Raw genomic sequence first — 24,705 nt, forward strand, 5'->3', positions numbered from 1 at the left:
TGGGGGACACTTCTCAAGAAAGGAAGAACAAAATTAGGCACTCGAGAGAACATTTTTACAGAATGATTGAAAATCATTACAAATCACAACTTTTAAAAAACAAATATCACAAACATAAAAATGATAAAACGTAGATTTTTTTTTCCTTTCTAACTCACTTTCATGTTACCTACATTTTACCTTTTCATAGGACAATGGTCTGACATCATTTCTTAGAGAGAAGTTAGAGAAACAATTCAATATTTCTTGTAGCATGGTCAATTCGTGTTTTATTATGGAAATTAGGATGCATAAAAACATGTGGCTTCATGCAAACATACAGTTTTTATAGTACTTGCAGATCCGTGCCCTACAAGCAGATATTTGGATGGTTTCCATTGTGTGACTCCAGCAAAAAGGAAAAATATACAGGATGCATTAATAATTTCATATGTTGTATTTTCAAGTATTTCTGATAGAGGAGAATTTCTATTTTGACTAGATGTTGGTGATTACTAATTCCCTGCTTAGAATTTCCATGTATGAAAAATGGAAGAATTCTTCACAGATTAGCCTGTGGTCCCATCCACTTAAACACTTTTCTGTCCCCATTTCCCAAACAGGTTCAATGGCAAGTGCCATGGGGCTAACTCATGTCATTTGAAAATGTCTGGCCCTAAATCTTCATTTCATGATGCCAGGTAAGTCACCAGTAAGAATAGGTTTGGGGAAATGATTTTAACTGTGGACAACTAACAACAACAGACCACACACAAGAGACTGTGTTCCATTACACTCAGGCGACATGTACTCAACACGTGACTTTCCTTCGGCTGGATCCCAAAAATGCCCATGGTGATCCTACTCCCATCACAGAGGGAAAGCATGACAGAGAGCGCATATGAATGCAAAGTGATAGCAGTTTAACGGAGTGCAATTAAAATAACTTACTTTTGCAAATTCAACATAAATAGGCAGCCACGGAACACAATGCTAGGATCCCTCCCAGGACATTGGAAGGGATCTATGCCTGGGAAATCCATCCTGATAGAGGATGCACTCTTCAGTGACACACCGCACAACAAAGGTTGAAATATAAGGATTCTTATTAAATATAAGATTGATGTTTGACAACGATTTTTGGGTGTTGACATTATGACAATAGATATAGACTCACAAGTTCAATATTCAAGAAGTTGTTTATTTCTTTATAGTTCCTTTGCCTTTGTTTAAAATATACTGTCACAAGTAAGAGGTAGCTTCTAAAATCCTTATGATTAGACATCCACATTTCTGTAACACAGGTATCCAAGAGTGGGTCAAAGTGGCATAGCCATTACTGAGCAAAGGGTATTTTAAAGTAGTAAATTTTAAGATAAACTAAAGGGATCACTAGCATCCATTTTACTTTTTCTCACTTATTTTTGATGCTTTCCTGAATTCTCGTTCTATGCCTTGCTAAGAACAGAACAGTTTTTCCTACTATTTCTATTGTCAGGTAATACACAGTAGCTACACAAGCATTTGGTTTTTATCTTTTCTAAAAAGAGATAGCCAGTATTTCCTCATTTCATTTTTTTCTCAGTCTTATATAATATAAACAAAAACTGCTGCTCCTGGAGAATAATGGGAAGATATATTAAAAAAAACAGAATCTCATCAGCACTCCCATCTTTCCAGACTCTCTGCACCAGTAAAAGAGAAAGACCACAGAAACTCAGCAATTATTTTCATCCCAATTAAGTTTCCTCTCCTGCCACTGCTGTCCTATGTTTACATAACATGGAGTATATCATTCTAAATTTCTTCATTCCTCCATCCTAAAATCACCAAATTAATAACTTAGCCCCATTTATTTGTTTCTATGGCAACCACCACACGCTGGAACAGATGCATCTGCTCCTTGATAAACTCAACCTGTGAACGCGCACACAGTTTAAAATCTTAGGTTTCTGTTCGAACACAACTGTAAACAGATGCATTTTCATCAGAGCACATTGAGTTCCCTAAGAAGTGCCGAGTGGTTTTCAGTAATTGGAAGAGAATACCAGCTAAGCCGAACTTTTTCAAAGTATGATTTATAAAGATGGTTTTAAAATTGACAAAGATTACCTCAGTAACCACGAGCATTGCACATAGAGTCTATAAAAGTAGCTAGACCTTCTCCTACAGAAGGTTGCAATCTGGCTGAAATGTCCTTTGGGGGTAACAGCACATTACCCCTAACAATGACAAAAGTCAGGAAAGTTCATCAAAAATAAAACTGTTATATGTCTATACACGGACTTAGGGAAATGACCTAAAGAAATCATGGGGCTGAATGGTAATAACATGAAAAAAAGGTGGTAAAGCGTAAGATATTGGTAAAGAGAAAGTCAGTTTACTATATTTCAGGTCCAAAGTTAGCATGGGGAAATTGGTAAAGAGAAATATAAAATAAATGTTGAAAACAGAATACAGATGGGGGCTTGAATTCAAGTTAAGCATTGGATTATACATATAACGTAAATCCACTGGGACTTACCTTATAGATGAATACAGCAATGAGGGCAATATTTCAGAAGAGGTAATCTGGCAGTGTACCTACAGGATACTAAACAGAGAGAAAAGACCGGAAGCAAAGGAATTTGTTCTATTATTAGAATCTCATAGTTAAAACATTCTTGAGTTCTGAAAAAAAGTTTATTTGGTCATAGGGAAATATTTTTACCTATTAAATTACATGGAACAGCCTTTTATTTAAGAATTTTATGGCTATATATATTGACAAGGTTGATCTATAGTTTTCCTGTTAGTGAATCCTATTTTTTTTATTAATTACATAATTTATTGAGTGCCTCCTGTGTGTCTAGGATGATGCCAATTGTTTTCCATCTATTTTTATGTTATTTCATGATTGTATTAAATTTTCATATTTTACATTAGAGAAAATTTAAGCTTAAAAGTGACCATTTGCCTAAAACTACATAATTTGTAAGTGGCAGAATACAAATCTGAACTGGGCCTGGCTCATTCAGAAGCTTCCACTCTGACCACCATGCTGTGCTGCCTTATAGAATAATGTTTACTATAGAATAAATGAAGAACTTTATAGTCCTTTTATTTGTTCTAGAACAAATTCCATATAATAAAAAGTGGAAGTTTCTTTACATGGTATAAGAACTTCCTAGAGAATCCACTGTGTCTACCTGTGTTTGCATGGCACACAGAATTTGGGTATGAACCTTCTTCACACTCATTTATTGTACTTCACATACTAATTCAAATGTACTCAGACAGCACCCACTAGGTTCTAGACACCAAATGCTAAAGATTAAAAACAATGATATGACCACATTTTTCTTCTTAAGAGCTCACATTCTGAGGAGGAAAACAGAATTATAAAAAAAAGTACATTAAAATATCTGAAGTAAAATATGCACTAGGTGGGCTCGATAGCAGATTTAAACTAAATAAAGAGAAATGACAAACTTGCAAATGGGTTCATTGAGATTATCCACAAAGAGAACATTAAAAAGCATTTTAAAAACAAACATAGCTTCGAATAACTGGTGGACACAATCAAGCATATCAGCATATGCATAGCAGACCCTAAAAGCGTAAGAGAGGGGATAAAGGATAACAGGCAGAAATAATATTTGAAAAAATAGTGGCTGAAAACATCAAATTTGAAAAACGTTAAACAACAAATGCAAGAATATTAAAAAATTCTTAAGTTGGTTAAAATCAGAGACCAACACCTAGACACATCATAATAAAATTGTCAAAAAACTGTGGAATAGGTGGTCCCACATCCATGTGTGGTGGATAAAAATTGGGAGGGATACCTTGGGAATGAAGGATCCTGGCCCCAGACCAGACCACCTATCCCGGTGTTCCAGCACCAGGAAGATACGTCCCCATAACTTCTCACTGTGAAACCCACTGTGGGTTGGGGCAGCAGAAGAAAATGTGGGATTCTCAAGAGACTCTACTTAAAGGGCCTGCACAGCCTTAGAACATACACAGACCCACCCACCTGGGGTTCAGCACCAGGGCAATAGCTGGAAGGGCACCAGTGGCATACAGGGACAAATTGAAATGACTGGTAACAGGACGAGTGTCAGGAGACAGCTTCCACCTGGGCAAAAACTTACGGGTGTGCTTTTCTAAAACAGGCCATGCTACTAAGAAGGGAGTCAAAGCTCTTTGTTCTTTGTGCCACTAACACAAAGAGCAAGAAATTGAAACTTATTTGAAAAAAATAATGAAAGATAACTTCCCTAGTTTGGTGAAGAAAATAGACATACAAATCCAGGAAGTACAGAGTCCCCAACAAGATGCATGCAAAGAGGACCACCCTAAGACACATCATAGTTAAAATGCCAAAGGTTAAAGATAAAGAGAGAATCTTTAAAGCAGCAAAAGAAAGGCAGAGAGTTACCTACAAAGGAGTTCCCGTAAGACTGTCAGCTGATTTCCCAAAAGAAACTTCACAGACTAGAAAGGACTGGCAAGAAGCATTCAAAGTGATGAAAAGCAAGGACCTACAACCTAGATTACTCTGTCCAGCAAAGCTATCATTTAGAATTGAAGGGCAGATAAAGTGTTTCCCAGACAAGGGAAAACGACAGGAGTTCATCATCATCAAGCTGTTATTGTATAAAATGTTAAAGAGAATTGTATAAGAAAAAGAAGATCAAAACTATGACAGCAACATGGCAATAAATTCACAACTATCAGTAATTGAGCCTAAAAACCAAGCTAAGTAAAGAAGCAGAACAGAAACAGAATCACAGCTATGGAGATCATTTGGAGGGTTATCAGTTGTGGGGGAGGGGGGATTGGGGGAATACATGGATTTATAAGTACAAATTGGTAAGTACAAAACAGACAGGGGGTGTTAAGAACAGCATAGGAAGTGGAGTAGCCAAAGAATTTACATGCATGACCCATGGAGGGTACTGAGTGCAGGGGGTTAAAGGTGGAAAAATTGGGACTTATAATATATAGAGATGCAATTTTGATGGAAATAATAGTACACAGGAAGGAGGAACAAATGGAGCTATGTGGAAGTAAAGTTTTTGTATAGTATTACAAAATAAATACACATTTATTTAAAGTAAATGTGTATTAATATGAACTAAATTGTTGTAAGTTAAGATGATAATTATTATGTGATAGGATATATATATATGTATATATATATGAAAGAAATGACAAAGGGATGAAAAACGTATACTAGAAAATAACTACTTATCACAAAAGGAGGCAATAATAGAAGGAACAAAGAACAGAGAAGACGTGAGGCACTCAGAACCGAAGGAATAACTAGGCAATTCAACAATAACACGTGCCCACTACAACACCCAGCTTGCCACAATGGGTACAACGCCTGTAGACAAGACCTATTTACAATTCACGTTCTACTAAACATTTAAATAACAATTAATGATGATCCTCAACAAACTCATCCAAAAAACAGAAGAGAAGGTAACATTTCACAACTCATTCTATGAGGCCAGAAATATCCTCATACTGAAACCAAATGAAGATATCATTTTAAAAAAAAACGGAACTGCTAGCCAATATTCCTTATGAAAGTACACATGAAAGTTCTCTACAAAATGGTAGCAAAGCCAACACAGTGACATATAAAAAGGCTTATACAGCATTACCAGGTGGGGTATAACACAGGAATGCAACATTTTTCAACCCAAGAAAATCAATTGCTGTAATACATCATATTAATAGGACTAAAGGTAAATGCCATAGGATCATCTCAATAAAAACATCAAAAGCACTTGAGAAAATTCAACATTCTTTCATGATTAAAAATGTTCAGCAACTAGGAATGGAAGAGAATGTCCTCAATCTCATAAGGAGAATCTTTGAGAAATCCACAGTCAACACCATACTTAATGGTGAAAGACTGAAAGCTTTCTCACAAGCTTTCTCTCACAGGGCATGTGTATCTGCTTTGGTTGCTTCTATTCAATATGGTACAGAAGTTTCTAGTCAGTACAATGAGGAAGAAAGAAAAAGAAGAAAGGAAGGAAAGAAGAAAGGAAGGAAGGAAGGAAGGAAGGAAGGAAGGAAGGAAGGAAGGAAGGAAGGAAGGAAAGGAGGAAGGAAGGGCTTCCAGATAAAAAAGGAAGAAAGAAAACTATTTCTATTCATAGATGGCATGATTGTGTATGTAGAATATTTTAAGGAATCCACTTTAAATTATTAGTATGAATAAGCAAGTTTAGCAATGTTGTAGATACAAGATCAATACACAGATATCAATTTTATTTCTATACATTAGGAATGAACAACCTGAAAGTGAAATTAAGAAAATTTCATTTTGATATTACAAAAAGAATTAAATATTTAGAAATAAATGTAAGAAAAGAAGCATCAGACATGCACAGTGAAAACAACTGACACTGTGGAAAGAAATACAAGCAGATCTACATAGATGGAGAGGTACTATTTTCAAGGATTGGAAAACTCGCTGCTGTTAAATGGCAATGCACCCTCAAATCAATCTAGAGATTTAGTGCAATCCCTATCAAAGTCCCAACTAGCTTTCTTGCAGAAGTTGAGAAGCTGATCCTAAAATTCATGGAAATGCAAGAGCAGCCAAGACAATCTTGAAAATGAAGAATAAGGATGAATACTCAGATGTCCCCATTTCAAAATTTACTACAAAGCTACAGTAATCAAGACAGTGTGGGGCTGGCAAAGAGATAGACTCGTAGATCAATGGAATAAAACGAGAGTCCATACGTAAATCCTCATACTTATGGCCAATTGATTTTCAACAAGGAAGCCACAACGATTCAATGAAAAAAGAATAGTGTTTTCAACAAATGGTGCTTACCTATACAAAAGCAAAAGAATGAAATTGGAACCTCACTTTACAACACATGCAAACATTAACTCAAAACAGCTATAACATCTACAAGTGCGAGTTGAAGATACAAAAATCGTAGGCAAAAACAAACCTTTGCCCACTGCGATGGACAATGTCTTAGTTTGCTTGGACTGTCATAACACCGTACCGCGGTGGGTGGCTTCAACAACAGGAATATATTTTCTCACAGTTCTGGAGGCTGGAAGTCCCAGATCAATATGCTGGACCATCTTTCTGATGTGCCCCTGCAAGACGGGGAGAGAGAAGAGCTCCCTGGTGTCTCTTCCAATAAGGATCCTCCCAATCTTACTGCATCAGGGCTCTGCTCTCAGGACCTCATTTGACCTTCCTTAAAGGTCCTATTTCCAAACACAGTCACACTCGGGGTCAGGGCTTCGACAGAGAGATTTTGAGGTTACATGCACATTCAGTCTATTACAAACAACATCTTCTACTGGATTCCTCTCTTTCTCTGTTTCACATTCCCAGTTCCTTACTTTCGCTTCCTAAGATCACTTTCCAAGTAAACCGATACAAGGAAATCAAGTTGTACTCTAGGGAGAACTCACGCTAAGGTAAGAGTTACTTTTAGAAAGAGTTCCACAGCAGCATTGTCTGTGACGGCAAGAAAATAGAAATAACAGAGAGGTCAGTGGACAAAGTAATGGACAAGCAAATTGTGATACATACATTATGGAATGAAGTACTCGAGTTAAAATGACCTAAGAAGTAAATCGCAAGGGATAGATACAGTGTAATTCCATTTCCACGGAGTTCAGAAACAAAAAACTCAACAGGGCATTGTTTTTGTTTAGGATACATGTAGATGCAGAAAGGCTTTAAAGAAAATCAAAGCAACGGTAACACATCATTCAATGGTTGACCCCGGGGATGAAGAAAGAGTGCTTCAAAGTTCCTGGCAATAATATATTTCTTACATGGTCGTTGGTTTACTACTTTGTACATTACACGTGTAACTTTATACCATACATGTGCCACATCTATAGTTTTATATGAATGCATGATACATTTACGAGATGTTTTAACAAAAGTAGTTAATTTTTAAAAATAAAAATAATAGCTTGAAGCATAAAGAGCAGGATTTTAAATACAAGCTTTGTTAAAAAGAAACACTTGTTTCATTTTTTAAAAAATGAAACATCAAAGTGTTTTGGGGTTTTTTGCATTTGTTTGTTTTTTTACTATTAGCATTTTCAAATTCAACGAGGGAAAATCCTGGGAAGAGGAAAATGTGATTCTTCCGTAGTAGCGTGCATTTTGAAATCTGCCAATAGACAAACTTTATTCTCCCAAGAATAAATCTCAGGAGGGAACAGACTGTATAATTTGCCCTCTAGATGGCTGCCCAGTGTAGTGACTGAAGAGGCAGCAGATTTAAGGTGCTTTTTCTCTTCCCTTTCATGTTTCAGTTTGCTAACTGGAGACAAGCCAAGACCTTTAGATGGCTCCATTTTTCACTCCATACGATGAAGACAATACTTGCCATCTCCCACGCAGAGGTTATGAGGATTAATCTGTCCATAAAGCATTTGAAGGTCCTCACAATAAAGACTAAGACCATACATAAAATTTGTTGTGTTTTATAAGTGTGAGTTTGCAACACCAGTTACCTTGAAACTTTTTACTCCCTAAGAATTAGGCCTGTGTTTAAGATTCTATGACACCACGTATGTGGTTCATTCTTAGTTAGAATTCACGTTCTTGAATAACCAGGCTTCCCACTAATATGGTTAATTAAAAGAGATTGTAGCAGTTTCCACTGATTATTTTTGCATGCATATACGCTTCCTGAAATATAAATAAAATTATAAACATGGGAGCTCGTTACTACTTGCTCCTAGACACAATCCTAGAAGGGGCGCAAGATAAGTAGGCTGTATGTCTGGTTCAACATCTGCAAATCTACATGTTACATAAAATGTAGGTATAAATATTTACCTTAAAAACAGTCCCTGAGCTAGCCAAGGACAATTTTTTTCTTATTAAAAATTATGTTATTTCTCAAAAAAACTAAAAATATGATTCATCAATACCAATTCTGAGTACTTATTTGAAGAAAACAAACATTAATTTGAGGACAGATATATGGGGTTGGCCAAAAAGTCCATTTAGTTTTTTCCATAAAATAAAAGGCATTTTTTTCATTTTCACTAATAACTTTATTGATTTGGATATTCTAAGTATGTTGGCTGTGTTCGGCTATTGGCTTCCAGTGCGTAGAGGCCAGGGCTGCTGCTAACCCTCTTCCAGTGCATGAGACAGCCCCACAGCAAGGAATTGTTTGGCCGGAATGTCAGTACTTCACAAACAACTTTTGACACATTCGATCAGCCACAGCACCATCTCCATACATTGCACAAATCTCCTTTTGTGTTTCAGTTGCTTTTTTTCTTTCTTGAAATAATAAGGCATAATACGCTAAAAAGCTGCATGTCCTCCTCCATCTCCAATATTAAAGTGGCCACACGAAAATATACCAATTTCTGATATGTCCGCTGTCATAATACAATCTAACAAAATTGTTTCAAATGAAGTTAAAGACAACTAAGCATGACTAGAGCCATTGTACAGAAAAACTAAATGAACTTTTTACCAACCCAATATGTATATTATATATAATACATATATGTTCATCACAATATTACTCATAATACTCAAGACATGGGAGCAACCCATTTATTGATAGATGAATGGATAAAGATGATGTGATATAAATATATATACATATCATGAAATATTAGTCTGCCATAAAAAGAGTAAAATCTTGCCATTTGCAACATGTTTGAACATAGTGAGTATTATGCCCAGTGAAATAAGTTAGATAGAGAAAGATAGATACCATAGGATTTCACTTAAATGTGGAATTTCAAAACAAAACAAATGAACAATCAAAATGAAACAGAAACAGACTCTTAGAACCAGGAAAGAAACTGGTGGTTACCAGAGTTGGGAGGAATTAGGGGGGCAGGAGATGAAGAAAGATGAAGGAGATGAAGAGTTATAATACTTCCAGTTGCAAAATAAACATATCGTGGTGATGAGATCTATGCGTAGAGAATATAGTCGATAATATTGTAATGACTTTGTCTGGTGACAGATGGTAAATACACTCATCACGGGGATCATTTCATAGTGTGTATAAATACTGAATCACTGTGATATACACCTGAAACAAAAAGGACAGTGCGCATCAATTACATGTCAATAAAAACAGATTAAAGTAAAATGAAATAGAATTGAATAGGGGAGAAATTGTGTTATTAGTGTTATAGTTTACTGATTAAATTCTGGTTTTATACTAGCGTTAGGAAGAAAATACCTTTTAACAGTTCATGTCTGTTTCTTCCCAAAATCTGTTAACAATGTCTCTTCATCATATTGTGAAGGTAGTTTTATGTTCAAGATTCGAGACATTGAAAAACAGCTCCATGCCCCAAGCTGTGACATCTTCAGGGACACGAGGCTTCAATTTAGATTTTAGAGTCGAAGTGCCAGCCTTTCCCACTTTGTTAGTAGTGTAACAGCATCTCTGGATATATTTAACAAGCTCACTTTTCTTTTCATCCAACTTCCCCATTCATGTTTTTTCTTCATTTGTTCCTTCATTCAACAGACATGTATGCCCACCTCCTATGAGTGAAAGCTTTGCTAAGTGAAGAGATACAAATAAAAGATGGCCCCTGTCTTTGAATACATTCATGGTCTAATAGGCAAGACAGAGAAGAAAATATATGATTTTAATTCCATGTGCATGTTTAAACCAACAATTCAAAGGAAAACCAAAGGCATTTTTGTGACATCCATGTGTGAATGATCACGTCAAACCCCTCCTTCAAACCTCCCCGTGGCTTCTACAGGTTGTAGGAGAAACTTGAACTTGGTACCCATGGATGTCATGCGCCAAGATCCTTGGCCCGCCACAGCCAGGACAGCCCTCTCCTGTGGCCGCACTGACTGCTCACAGCCCCGCCTGTGCCGTATGCCTTTCGCTTCCTGAGCCTGTGCTGCCCCCTCTGCTTGTCATGCCTGCTGGTACTTTCTCTTTTGCTAGATAATTCTTATTCTTCGGGTCTAAACTTAGGAGCCTTCTCTGGAAAGCCACCTCTGACTCCCTCAGCTTTATTTAGATACTTTCCTCTTGGTTCCCATAGAATGGTGTACGTATCTTATAACATTCATCTTTTCCTTTAAATTATTTCTCCTGGTAGACCAGTCAGTCCTTTAAAGCCACACTGTCTCCGTCATCTTTGAGCCTATTGTCCACCACTGTGCTGTCTTTCATTATCTGCACCCAACACTCTATTGACCTAATACCTTAGGAAAGGAATACTTATACCTGCATATAAAGGTACAACTGATGGAAAACACAGAGGATGTATAAGAGCACATAGGAAAAGCACATAACTGAGGACACACGTGGATTTCCAAGGGACTGGGTGGGCCAAGGGTTGAAAGCTCCCCTGCAGAGCTGGTGTTCCCGCACCCGGCTTGGAAGGGTGGCCAGGGCTCAGCCAGGCACCGTGATTGATGGAGGGAGGGAGGCTTTGCTACGTACCAGTGCTGCCGTGTTGGGGGAGCACCGGGTGATGTGGCACAGAAGTGCAAGTGAGTGGATCTACCCCTCCCAGGGGATGACCTTTTTCTGCTGCTTTACAAATAAGACAGAACTGACTGCCTACCTGCAGCCAGAAGAGGAGAGCCAGGTAGGTCCAGTGTCCCTTTGACCTTACCTACTATTGGGAGATAACTGTCCGCCTGATCAGGTCACACGTTCTCCACCTCCCCCTCACTCCCTCTTCCTCCCTTCCCTGCCTCCCCTTCCCCACTTTCTGCTTCTCCTTCGCTCTCTACCCCTGCCACACACTTTCTTGTTCTTAGGTTCCTCTTTCTGTTACAACAATGGCTGAGCACAGGCATAGTTTAGCCTCTCCATTCAGAACTTCTTTGACCTTAAAGATTGCTCTTAGTGTGGCAGCAACAAAACGGGACTCTCCCAACTTCTCATGTAATAGCTTTACACTCTGTACCAACAAGCTGCTTGGACCCTGCTGGATTTTAGAGACACAACGAAGCCCAGGAGAACAGTTTTAAAGCACAGTATGACCACAGCTTTTCTCTCAGTGCCAGCAGTGACATTGACTTCCTGAAGCTTGCAGTCCTGAGAACAGGGGAGACAATATTATTCTGGCAATGTCAATGGCGAGCATGACTATTTCCTTCCTATAAAAATCTATTTTCTTACACCAAAGCACCATGTATGTTGCAGAGTGAAAAATTGCTGCCTTACTGGCTGGCACAGGCCTTCATCTTAGGGATTCTGCCTTAGACCCGGTGGCTGAGCTCGCAGGAAAGGAGCAGTGGGACAGAGCACAGCACGTGGAGCTAGCAAGACTTTTGAGAGCCCACCTCCCACCAGAAGACACCACGGCTCCTCATTAAAGTGATTAAACTCCCGAAACGTCTGCTGTGCAGTGATCTTCACTGGACACCGATGAGAGACAGGTCCGTTTGCTCGAGTTGGTTTAAATTAGAAGTGAGAAGAAACTTATTGTGGCAGCCACTCCTAATGCCTGTCACATAACCTCGTCTCTTCTTAATTAACGGGACTTTCTTATATTCGGGGTTAAGTGTGTCCAAGTGTGCCATTGACACCAAGGAGCTGTACCTGGAGGCCTGCTGGGGGCCTGGGCTTCGTTAGAAAGGTGACTCTTCAGCGCCTCCGTTTTCATCTTCCTGCTGCGAGTGCGGTCAGGGGACTGGCGGTGAGGCAGCCATCTCACACCCAGAGAGAGAAAAGCCAGCCACGGAGGGTGGAGGGGTAGAAGGAAGAAAAGAGCCCCAGGCAATGATGACACGACCGAGCCAGACTGAGAAAAATCAGCCCCTCTGTGACTGAGCCCTTGCTGTCGCATTTCTGTTACACACAGCTCGAAGCACGTCCGACCTGGCAAATGCACAAATGTAGGCTAAGGGAGAGACAAGGTCATGAGGAGGTGGGCTAGTGGAAGGGAAATTGTGCAAATCACAGAGAGGGCTTTGAATTCTCACAGACCACAAAGTGAGGAGTCCAAACAAATCATGCACCGAATGTGAGGGAAGTGGAGGTTCCAGCGTACATCTCTGCAGCACGGTCTGCCAGGGATTTCACTGTTAACTGGGTCTCTGTGCGTCCTGAGACTTGGACACACCTGAGAGAGCCTGTGCAGGCTGGGAGGCAGGAATGACAGGGGTCTATCGGCGTGGGAGCCAGGAGCCTTCTGGAGCAGAGCGCATCCTTGGGGGAGGAAACGTAGACGTGTGGAAGATTGTTTCAAGGATAAAGGACTGTCATCACAGGGAGAACATGATGCATAGGGCTTTTATATTAGAGTTGCTCTCTCTCTCTGGCCAGATGCCCGGGGACGTCTGCTTGAGTCCTAGGATGAGCAAGTGGCACAAGCAAAGAGTAAAGCTAAAATCAGCTTTCTCTAAATAACCTCCTGTGATAGGCAGGATGGTGCCCAAAATACCCACTACAGAGGTGGCCAAAAGATTGATGTAAGTGACTGGCATTGCAGTGACAATTTCACTTGTCTCGAGTACCCTGATCAGGACAGCCTGTCACAGAGTTCTGAGTGGACTGTACCCATAACCCTTCCACAGACACTCTCTGTGATAGGCAGGATTCTGAAGATGCCCCGCACCCCCGTCCCAAGATCCCTATCTACCAGTTACCCAAACACTAATCCAGAAGGAACTCTGCAGATGGAATTAAGGTTCCTAATCAGCTGACTTTAAGATGAGTGAGCCCAGAGCAAACACAGGAGATCTTAGACGCCTGAAAAAAAGGTCAAAGTGTTGGGCAGGAGAGATGAAACAGAAGAAGTCAAGGAGAGGCAAAGGGCTAGAAGGATTTGATTGCTCTTCGCTGGCTTGACTGATGGAGGGCCCACAGGGCAGGGGCTGCAGGCAGTCTCTGGGAGCTGAGCATGGCCCCCACTGCCATCCAGCAAGGAAAAGGACCTGGAGCCTCTGGTCGCTTAGAGCCGAATATCCTTCGAAACCGGAAATAGCCTAGAGGCAAACTCCTCCCCAGAGCCTCCAGTAAGAAATGCAGCTTTCCAACACATGACTTTAGCCTGGTGAGTTCATGTTAGACTTCTGGCCTGGCACACTGTTTGACAAAACTTGTTTTAAGGCTGTTAGTTGGTGGTCACTTGTTGTGGCAGCAACAAAACCTAATACACTTTCCTACTCTATTGCAATTATTTCTCTGTATCTCTGTCTCCGCTACTAAAGTCCCATCCCTTAGGGCAGAGGGAGGATGTCTTTGTTATGCTGTTATTTTCTTGTGTGTCTATTTGTACCCCTCTACACAAGGCTTCTCATAAATAAATAAACATAAATATATACATATTTCTATTTTGACAAAAAATTGATACTTTTCCTTTCAAATATTCATAATTTGTTTTCAAATTGCAAAAACAATGGTTACATTTGATTATTGCTAAGGTCTTTTTACACAACAGACACATATTAGTCTGTTCAGGCTGCCATAACAAAACAGACATTTATTTTCTTACAATTCTGAAGGCCAGAAGTCTAAGATCCAAGTACAGCAAGGTGGGTTTCTGGTAAGACTCACCTGCCTGGCTTACAAATGCTCACCTTCTCTCTGTCCTCCCAAGCACAATGAAAGAGAGAGGTCTTTGGGATTTCCTCTTATTAACCTCTTAAACCCTGTCCTATGGGTTTAAGGGCCCCCTCACCTTATGACCTCGTTTAACCTTAATTATCTCTTTAAAGGCCCTATTTCCGAATGCAATTACATTGGAGGTTAGAGCTTTAGCGAAGGAATTTCGAGGGAGCACCACTCAGTCCACATCAGGACAATGGGATCTAGCCTGTTTTGTATCTCAAGCAATAAAAGTTACACTTAAAAGTTACACTTTGTGCTCATTTGCAGTTCTGATGTTTCTTTCTACGGATACATTTGTTGCTCCTTACTACCAAGTTCACCTGAGGGAGCCCCGCAGACAGTGTTAAGACTCTTCCACTCTTCAGTGAGTTAAATTTTGATGTCTTTTCCTTTTTTTTGTAATTTTATTGCTATCGAATTTGTATTTAATCACATTCCAATTGAATGCACATAAAGAAAAATCTCTGGTTTGAAAAACAAGAAAAAAAATGCTCAAAGTCACAAAACTAAAACTGTTGTTTCTATTTCAAAGACTTTTTTTAAGTGAATAGTGTCTAGGCTGAGAAAACTCTACTCTAGATTAAGTTTCTAGAACCGATGCCTAGCCCCGCTGCGCCGCCCCCCACACACACACACATACAGTACACCTCTACCACTGGAGGGAAGGGCAGTCAGCTCAGGAACTTCACCGTCTCGGCCAGAATCTGCCCAAACAGAAACGGAGGCCCCTACTCTGTGCCGCAGGCTGCAGTTCTAAACCAAACCCCCACAGAGCGCATTAACCAGGGGATCTGGCCCAGAGGCTTATTTGGAGAATGGCATCAAAAAAATTTAAAATATGAATCCACCTTTTCAGTGAACACTTTGTAACAGGGACACTGATGATTTCTGAAGTTTTTGAATAAATAACAAAGAATGGATTTCAATTCTGATACTATTTCAATAGACACATTCTAAACACCCTTCTTTTGAGAGAAGTGAAAGTTCTCATTGTATTTTTCAGAGAAAGAAAAGTTGTGAAAATAGACGGTCTCCCTATCTGCTAGTCCCGACTGTTACCAACTAATATTAAACACCTAGAATTTTTAAATTGGCATGTCAAATAATACAATTAGGTCTGGTTTCAGACTAATTAACCATTTAAACTGCATAATTTATTTTATTTTTCTTACTGGCATCATCACACTCTGGAGGATTGAAAAGAATTTTTTCTATTTTACTTCTTAGTCAATACTTTCTGGAACTCATTTGTTAAATCCTTAAAGCTGTGTAGTGTGCACCCCCAAAAGCTGCAAGCCAGTAATTCTTAGTTTGGGTCTGTGATTATTAATGTAACATTCAGCTAAAAATCATAGATGTAGTTTCAAACAAGAATCTCAAGTAACAACACAAGTATCATTTAAATCAGAAGTCAGCATTTTTTTTTTCCTTTAAAAGAGCCAGAGTCAATATTTTAGGCTTTGGGATCAGGAGGTCTCTTCTGCCATAGCGATGTAGCTTTCTCACAGTAGTGCCACAGCAGCCATAGAAAGGAGCTAAGGGTTTATCTGTGCTCCAATAAAGCTTTATTTATAAAACAAACCCAGGTGGTAGTTGGATGCAGCCCAGGGCTTTCGTTTGTGGAGCCCGATCGAAATCAAAGTGTGTTTCTGGTACCAGAAGCAGTGCTGTCTGGGAGCTTATACATCCCACCCCGGGTGTACCGGATCAGGAACTCTGGGATTGGGGCCACAGTCTGTTCTGTAACTAGCCCTCCATGCGATTCTGAAGTTTGAGCACTAGCTACACTATTAATAGCGTATGTTAATACAGACTTTCATTAACCTAGGAGAGCTTTGCCTAAATAACATTGTAAACTACTAGAGCAGATACAATTTCTTGTTTTATAAAAACCACACTGCACTTTTATAACACTATACAAATTGAGCCAGAATGCTGTGTTCATAAATAATGGGCTCTTACATACAAAGGCTTTAGCATATTTCTCTTCCTGTCATTTACTCTAAGTAGCACATAGTAGTAGGTGCTCAAGAAAGACTTAAAAAACAAAGTCAAACATAAGAAAAGATAAAAAATGATGTACCTACTCATTATCCTCAAAAGTATAGGTGGGCAGGAAAACTGATTAACTGTGCTTATTACAAATCTTTTGCTTTCTAAATATTGAATGAATGAATGACTAAAAGAGAGAGTAAGGAAAATAATCTATTTTCAGTGAACATTAAAATAATATTCTCTATACCTAAATAGTATGTAAGTGGCAGAAACAGAAATATGCATAACTATAAGCACTGACAGAAATTTATGGAATAAAAGTCAAAGGTTCACATTCTTCCTTCAAGTTTGAAATTTCTCATGGTTCTCCATCTCCAAAAAAATGAAAACAGAGTACTCAGAACTGAGAAAGATTTAAAAAATGTGAGCAGTTTGGGCATAAAGTTACAAAGGGAAAATAATGTGAATGGTTTCTCAGAAACAATGTTGCTTTCTTCACCTGCACCCTGACCTCCCAACCCCCAAACTCTGTCCCCCTCAGCCAGACCTCAGCCCGAAAGGGTGCCCCCAGAAAAGGGATAGACTTAGTTCAAATATCGTAAACCTACACCTTTCAGTACAGGGCACTTTTCAGCTTGTTTGGGAAAAGTATCAACCTCGCCAATGTCAGTTACAGAATGTTTCCAGAAATCACAGCCTCAAGAAAGTCTCTGTAGAAAACGTCCTTTAAGTGCTCTAAAAGTGACCTGTGGGCTTTTCCCTCCCATTATTCTTACAGTTGAGTTATTGCTTTTTAATGCTTGATGGCATATAGTGTTTAACCAATAATTGTTAAAAGAATGTGTAAACCTACAACATGTATAATATATATTGTAATATCATATGTAATATATAACATACATATTATGACACTCACACATTATATACATGCAATATATAACATGCATAATATATAATCTATAACACACATAGTATATATAATATACATATATAGTAATTATAATAAACTAGACACTGTAATAAAAATAATACTCATCTATTTATCTTCCTTTGGAACTTTTAGCATGTATCAAACCTTCTAACATTATCCAAGAGTGACATCACCAGTGTTGCAGAGAAGGTTATACTAGCTTTGTTTTCCACATAAAGAATAGTGATTCATAAACAAAAATAGCCCTGGGAGAACTTAATGGTCCAATTAAGGGTCTACTGCAATCAATGAAGCAAAAAAAAAAAAGAAGAAGAAGAAGAGGAAGAAAGAAAAAGATAGGAGAATAACTATACAAAATGGCTAATTGGAAAACTGATCCAAATAGCCTAAACAACCCTGAAAAAGGACAAAACTGTAAGCATCACACTTCCTGATTTCAAACTATACTATAAAACTCTAATAATCAAAACAGAATGGTACTGGCATTAAAAGAGACATATAGACCAATGGAACTGAACAGAAAAATAAACTCACACATTATTGTCAAGTGATCTTTGAGAAAGATATGAGAATACACAATGGGAAAAGGATAGTCTTTTCAACAGGTGGTGCTGGTAAATCTGGATATTCTCATACCAAAAAAAAAAAGAAAAAGAAACTTAACCCCTATCTTACACCATTAACAAAAATTAACTTGAAATAGATCAAAGACTTACATGTAAGTCCTGAAACCATAAAGTTCATAGAAGAAAACATAGGGTAAAACTCCTAGACATTAGTCTTGCAAGGATTTTCTGGATATGTCATACAAAAGGACAAGCAACAAAGTAAGAAACGAACAACTAGGGCTACATCAAGTCAAAAAGCTTGTACAGAGCAAAAGAAACCATCAACAAAATGAAAAGGCAACCTACAGGAGAAAATATTGCAAAAAATCTATCTGACTAATGGGTTAATATCTAAAATGTAGAAAAGACCCATATAACTCAGTGGCGGAAAAAAACAACAATAATCTGATTTTAAAATGGGCAGAGAGACTTAATAGACATTTTTCCAAAGAAAAGATACAAATAGCCAAGAGCTACTTGAAAAGATGGTCAAGATCACGAATCGTCAGGGATATGCAAATCAAAGCCAAAATGAGATGGATATCTCCTCACACCTGTTAGGATAGCTATTAAAGCCAAGCAAACAAATGTTGCCAAGAATACGAAGAAAGGGAACCCTTGTACACCACTACTGGGAATGTAAATTGATGCAGGCACTATAAAAACCAGTATAAAAGTTTCTCAAAAAATTAAAAATAGAAGTACCACATGATCTGGCAATCCCACTTTTGGTTTATAACCAAAGAAATGAAAGCAATAACTCGACAAGATATCGGCATTCCCGTGATCATTGCAGCATTATTTGCAATAGCCATGATATGAAAACAATGTAAGTCTGTTGACAGGTGAATGGATAAAAAAATGTGATATATACAATATTGATATATTATATGATATATTAAAATATATGAAATATTATTCATCCATAGAAAGTCCTGCCATTTGTGACAACAAATAGATGAAGCTGGGAAGCATTAGCCAAGTGAAATAAGCCAGACAGAGGAAGATAAGTGGGATAATTTACATATGGAACCTAAAAAGAAAAACTCATGCTCCTACAAACATACCATAGAATGTTGGTTGCCAGGGGCTGGAGGAAAAAGAAAATGAGTAGATGTTGATCAAAGGGTACAGACTCTTCACCATAAGATGACTAAGTTCTGAGGATCTAATGTCAACTGAAAATGGTTGTCGACTATCTGGGTATTTATAAATACTGAATCTGGCTGTTTAGAAGCAAACAGACAATAGTTTATATATGAGTTATTTACTGAATTATCTGACAATTTGCCTTATGTAGAAATAGCTTAAAATTTTAGCTATATGAAGTAGATTTGGTTTCAAAATATTTTCAAGGAATTAGTTACTAAATAACATCAACTGTTACTAACTCGAATGTGATAATCTAATTGATTTCAATTAGCTTTTTTCTTTAACAAGCTCCCTATGTGTACATGCGGTGTTAGAGTCTTTTTATGATATAACTTCATAAAGAAAAGGGATTTCAGTTGTTGTAAATGTGTGTCATTCGCTTTTATTAACAGACTTCAGAGTGATGACAATTGTATATAAATAATGCAGAACGACGAATCCATTACTTGCTTACCAATTGTGCACTCTGATGGCCCTCCCTTAAAACATTAATGTCGGGGATGTGGGAGAACTTGGAGTTTAAAGGGCTGAGCCACTGCTGATGTATGTTTCAAACATCTCGCTGCTGACAATACTTCCGACGCCTTGCTGAAAACTCAGTGGAAACGTTTCCGAGTGCCCATCGTTTTTCACATTCTCCAAGCAAAGGACAACACCAAGGCTCTCATCTGCGGGTGGGCACAGGACTTCGTTCGCTGAGTCAACTGAAATCTGTTTATGCAAATTACGGAACAGAGACGTTCATTCGCTAACAAAATATCAATGGACAGTAGAGGTATTTGTTACAACTGATAAGGGGATCTTGTGTCTGTGGGAGAAAAAGGTCGTGTTTTCACATCTTTGCAACCATCAGCCTCTGTTTGATTAAGATAAGAGCCATTATTAACCACATTCATCGAAGGCCATAGTAATTTGAAAACGTGGAATAAATAGTGAAAAACTGCAAGTCAAATAAAGTGGAAAAATAAAGTTTTTGTAGATGTTTCTCGTAAAAATCTTTAAAAATATATGACAGTTCTCCAGGAGAATATTAAATAAATATATCTGATGAATTTCTGCATCTAAATCTGTGTTTTTTAGACAATATATAAAACATAAATGACACATAATAATCTAAAAATAATATTTTAAATGCAATAAAATGCAATGCTTCATAGGTAGAATATTACATGATGCTGCTTTTTAAATTTTGAATTATTTAATATAGTAAGCTTTACTTTTGTCTAAACTTTCATTTCATTAAAATAATTTTGCCTGAGTTTAAGTTTTAAAATGGTTTTAAAATATAAAGAGAAGTTTTTAAGCTTTTCATTTGGAAGTAATTTCAGACTTAGAAAAAATTGCAATAGTGAGAACAGTAAAATAATCCATATACCTTTTCACTGACTGTTAAACTTTTATCCCATTCATTTTATAGTTAGATTATGTATGTGCATGAGTACAGGTGCTTTTCCTGAAACATTTGAGTGTAATACACTTCATGAACCCTTTCCCTAAATATTCAGGGAAACTTTAGGGAATATTTAGGGAAATATTCAGGGAATATTTAGGGAAAATGTATATTTCTTACATTGAGTAGGAATATTATCTTATTTAAACCCTACATGTATATTTAGGGAACATGAATATGTTCCCTAAATATATTTTCCCTAAATGTATATTTAAGGAAATGTATATTTCTTATATTGAATAGGAATATTATCTTACTTAAACCACAGTACAATTACTAACTTCAGCATTTAAGTTAATAAATTAGTTATAGCTAGTCAATCCTCATTCTGACTTTGTCAGTGGACCCATTAATGTCCTTTATAGTGTTTTGTCCTTCATAGCAGATCCAGACCAGAGTCAGGCATGGCATTTAGTTGTTAAGCCTCATTAGCCTTCTTTGGGAAGGCTAGGAGTGGAAAACTTCCTTGGCCTTGCTTTGTCTCTGATGACATTGACACTTTTCAAGAATACTGTCCTCCTTTCATCCAATAGCCCATTTCTCATTTTAGATGGTCTGTTATTTCCTCACGACTAGACTTGGGGCATCCACTTCCAGTTACACCCCTGCACTGGTGATATTGTGCCCAATGAATATCTGGGTGAAGGGTGTCATCCCCAGACATATTTGTAATAATGTCAAAAGCCAGTTTAATCCTGTCAAGTTGAATTAGCTCCTTGACTAAATGAGATCTGACTTATATGTATAGGAAATGCCCAGTTCTATTTTACTGTAAATGGAGGTCTCATACAGATAATAAAAATATCATGAAGCTTTTCTGACCCCCTGAAAAATATTTGAAGAGGTGTTTCAGTTTACACCATGATGGCAATTTTCAGTGGTACACAGAGACTGTTAGATATTTTAAGATATTTCTTTACATGGTTCAAATCAATCCAACAGGAAAATTCATTCTTTGACAGAATGGGATATTCTTATAATTCTTATAGAAATAAATTATTTCATATTTTCATGCCCTAATTTCCCCTAAGGGCTCAACCCACGTCAAAAAGAAATTGAAACTTTACATTTACATATCTGCATATATCTATGTGAATTTTACTTTCATATATCTCATTGATGAATGAAATTAAATAGGAGGGCTTGCTGCCCCCTCTAAAGTGAGATATTTAGTGGTCAGGCTGGATTACAAGTTGTTTCATTTCCTTGGGGGCACCCTCTGTGAGCCCCACCTTTGTCACGACTAGAACATGGTTCTTCTGGCTCAGTCCGTTGCGATACTCCTTACATGTGTGCTTTCTTGCCTGATGGCATCTTCCCTGCTAGAGTGGGGGCTGCTAAGAGCAGAGACCACCATGTCCCCAGGGCTTATGGCGCAGCAGAACTCAAGGAAAGATTCGTTAGCAGGCTGAACGAACCGTGATCTAACATGGAAAGTGCAGACGACATCGTTGTGCATCTTCACTGTGTAGGCAGGTATGTCTCTCAGCGGAAAACCAAACACCACATGGCTACTGCAGTGAAGCTGGAGAACCTAAAGGCAATTCTGGAGGGTAAGTTAGAAGTTTCCGCAGCTTGGTGACTTACGACTGCATGGATTTCCACCATTTTGACTGAGAAGGTTTTGTTTGGTTTTCTGAAATACTCGTTCTCTTCCCAGAAGCCTTTTGGCTGATTTTAATAGATAGTAATGAGTCCATGTGAGGCACAGGCCTAGTCAAACCCACAACCACTAAGGAATGTATACAAAGAAGAACTTGAAATTAGGTAGATAAAAAAGATATTTAAATTTTAAAAACTCATATTTAATAATGCATAGCATTAAATTACTATATAATTACATACTCTGGCACTGTAAAGACGTGTCGTCCTTCTTAGCACAATTAGTGTGGCCCTGCTAGAAACACTACTTCAGAATCAGACTGCAAATGTCTCTGTCTTAGATTTTAGACAACACTATACACAGCTTGACTCTGAATTTTTAGTTTTGAGTAGCATGTTATTTTTCCACTTACTTTTTAAAAAGAGAATTGAATCAGGAGCCGAGGTGTGCAGAATTAGAATTAATAAGTAGAACTTAATAAAAATTTAATTTTAAATCAATGCATGGGAAAAGTTTCTTATAGCTATATTATTTTAAGGAAGTAGTGAGGAATTAACTTGTTTTCCTTTCTCTTCAGAAACTAAATAAGATAGAAGCCAAGAAGATGAGGTACTGGAAGTGTTTTAAAAAATAGACTAGGTGACAATTTAGGGAGAATGGATGTATACAGAGAATTTACACATAGGGTGATTGGACAGACCAGGTGGTGATGATCATCATCATCATGATCATCATGATCATCATCATCATCCTTAGCACCTGTCCCATGCCCAATAGTGTATACACATATATACAGTCTTACTTAAATAAATCTTTCAAAGTATATTTTCATAAGGATCTACAAAAGTTGATATCATTATTCCCATGTTATACGGGAAGGTACTGAGGCTCAGTGAAATTAAAGTGAAGAAATTGAGATTTAAACTTGCCATTCCAAATAATAACAATAGCTAAGACTTCCATGGTGCTTCAAATGTATCAGGTATCAATGTATCCCTGTTCTAAAGTGTACCCTTAGCCAAATTCCACCATTACCCATACTTAATATATATTTCAATATGAAAAATATGTGTACAGGAACATATGTCATACACGCAGATAGATACAGACAAGTCTTACCTCATCAGCTCCATTTCACTAATTTAAAAAACCTAGACCTAAAATAGGAAATGACATCATCAAAGAAAACTTCTTAGAGCCTCATATTCCTCACTATTGAGGAATTTCCTGGGGCCTCACTATTCCCTGCTTATGGAAATTTCCCATTAGGAAAGAAAATGGGTTTTCTGATGCAATTTCATAACAGGGAAAGCTTCATAACTGATAGGTATCAGGGAAAATGTTCAGCTTGCAAACTACTGAATAAAATACCTGTTTCTGTTTAGAACACTTTATACTAATACCCTGCCCACTGAAAAACACTGTGTTTGTAATACCATGCCCTAACAAACCTTCCACATTTAAGAATTTAAGCCAAATGGTAAGCCAAAAGTGGAAGGGAGATGCATTACAGAGTTGGGATAGTATTTGTTATTTACACTACACGCACTGCTGGGTTGAAAAAAAAGAAAAGAAAAGAAAGAAGAAAAGAGAAGAGAAGAGAAGAGGAGAGAAAAAGAAAAAGAAAAACGATGACCAGTTTCTTTAGCTTTTCCCCCCTCAAACTCACTGTGCGGTATCAGGATTGTAGGACAAAACTTAATGCAGTTCCTTACAACAGATATCCATTCATTCACTCACCCACCGATTCCTTGATTCAGTCCTTACTCTGTGCCCTGCACCATTTCAGGCACTGGGAAACAGTAACCACCAGACACCGTCCCTGTGCAGTCATAAAGACAATTCACACACACACATTTGGAACTTCATGTAAGCTCTTTAAAAGTGCATTAAGAAAAGAAAGCAGGGGTTATTTTCCTCAGGATCCCAATATGAAACGGAAGTGAGACGGGAAAGACAGAAGGGAAGCCTTGCTGTTGCTCCACCTGCAAGGTGAAGGCGGTGTGGGATTACACACTTCTGGGTGCTCAGGAGTGTAATTCTGAATCGTCGCTGCTGAGAGAAAGGCAGCACTCCCTACGTTTTATGGTTTCCTTTGAGTTACAGGAGAACCGCAATATCACTTCCGAGAAAGTTCTTATTAATCAAGTCTTTCGTAAGGAGGAGGATTAACCCACTACTCCTGTTATTTCCTATAATATCCGCTTGCTACTCAGAGCCAGCGCACCAGGAGAACTGAACTGTATTTCCATGAGTACCAATGTGTACCGTTTCTTTTCAGTGAGTTTCCGGAACCAGCAAGTGCATTTTCACTGCCATAAAGTATTATCTTCAGAGACGCAAGACGCTGCTGTGAGACAGGACTCGCTCTGCCTCTTTAGGGAGTTGCTCTTAGGGATTTTGTTGAT

Source organism: Phyllostomus hastatus, unplaced genomic scaffold (assembly GCF_019186645.2).
Source record: "Phyllostomus hastatus isolate PE091 unplaced genomic scaffold, TTU_PhHast_1.1 phas_contig_29, whole genome shotgun sequence".
Classification (NCBI taxonomy): domain Eukaryota; kingdom Metazoa; phylum Chordata; class Mammalia; order Chiroptera; family Phyllostomidae; genus Phyllostomus; species Phyllostomus hastatus.